A 1313-nucleotide genomic window follows, 5' to 3' on the forward strand; every position below is an offset into this window, starting at 1 on the left:
GGGGGGAGAAATGAGAGAGAGCTAGAGACAGAAGAGGAAAGACGGAGAGTGAGAGAATGAAGACAGAGAGCATGAGAGAGAGAAAAGAGAGAAGGAGAATGAGAAAAGAAATAGCACATCGGTGGGCGAAAGGTTGTGGGTGATTTCACAAGCAGTCAGTCTTTGATTGTCGTGTATGAGGTTTGTGTACAGCAGCAGAACTGTTCTAAATATGGCAGCATTATAATATTCTTTTCTACTCTAGGCACAAGGCCCGAAATTTTGGGGGAGGAGGCCAGTCGATTAGATCGACCCCAGTACGCAACTGGTGCTTAATTTATCGATCCCGAAAGGATGAAAGGCAAAGTCGACTTCGGCGTAATTTGAACTCAGAACATAAAGACAGACCAAATACCACTAAGCATTTCGCCCAGCGTGCTAAGGTTTCTGCCATTGCTGTCTTGGCAGCATTATAATATTGTAAATCTCGCATATCTCTTGAAGAAAGTTAGCAATTCTTAGAAGTTGAAATGTTTTCTGTCTCCAAAGAGGAAGTTGTTTTATTAACCTGGCACTGAGGAGTTACACTCAAAACAGACCTTAACTGGGGTTAAAACTCATGATATAGATGGACGTTATTATTTATAGCAGGGCACTTATTGAGTCTAATATTTTAAGACACTGTGTTCGACATACATACGTCATACATGCATGATGGTTGTCAACAAGTAAACGAGTATGATGGTCACTGACAAAGCGATGCCTGTGCGAAAGTTTTGGTTCAACAAAGCTTGCACGTCACCTCATAGCCCCTCTCCACCTTATCAACATGCTCCAGAGACAGGCCAAGGCAAGATATCCAACGCCAATATAAGCTCAGAAATGTGGGAGCACTGTTATCTCAAGCGCAAGTAAAATATCCTCAAGATGTCCAATGTCATTCCCTGCGTATCCTGTTATATATCAAAGTTGCCTTCTCCTAGAGACATGCTTTAGCAAATGCTGAGGGATGTATCGCCCTCAATGGTCTTCCAGCACGCCGGACTCCAACCCAGAATTTCTGAGAATCCATGCTTCTGCTAGATAGACGTTGAACATATAGTCTGGGTTCATCCGTCCTTTGGCAGGTCTTGTTTTTAGTCTTGCTGGGTTTCAAGTAACCCTCCTCACAAAGCTAGTCTGGTGGGTGTTCCAGTTTAGTCGCCAACGACCATCTATCTATCTATCTATCTGTCTATCTATCTATCTATCTATCTATCTATCTATCTATCTATCTATCTATGCCTGTTTATAGATAGTTATATATGTGTGTATGTGTGCGTGTGTGCGTATAT

The 1313-nt window shown here is 42.3% G+C and overlaps 1 protein-coding gene across 2 annotated transcripts in view; it reads right to left on the reverse strand.

Annotated features, from left to right (window-relative positions):
* Positions 1-1313, reverse strand: part of LOC106868969 (EGF-like domain-containing protein 2) — a 47083-nt gene that overhangs the window by 18251 nt on the left and 27519 nt on the right. The gene's annotated exons all lie outside the window — the stretch shown is intronic.

This window comes from Octopus bimaculoides, chromosome 17 (genome assembly GCF_001194135.2).
Source record: "Octopus bimaculoides isolate UCB-OBI-ISO-001 chromosome 17, ASM119413v2, whole genome shotgun sequence".
Lineage (NCBI taxonomy): Eukaryota > Metazoa > Mollusca > Cephalopoda > Octopoda > Octopodidae > Octopus > Octopus bimaculoides.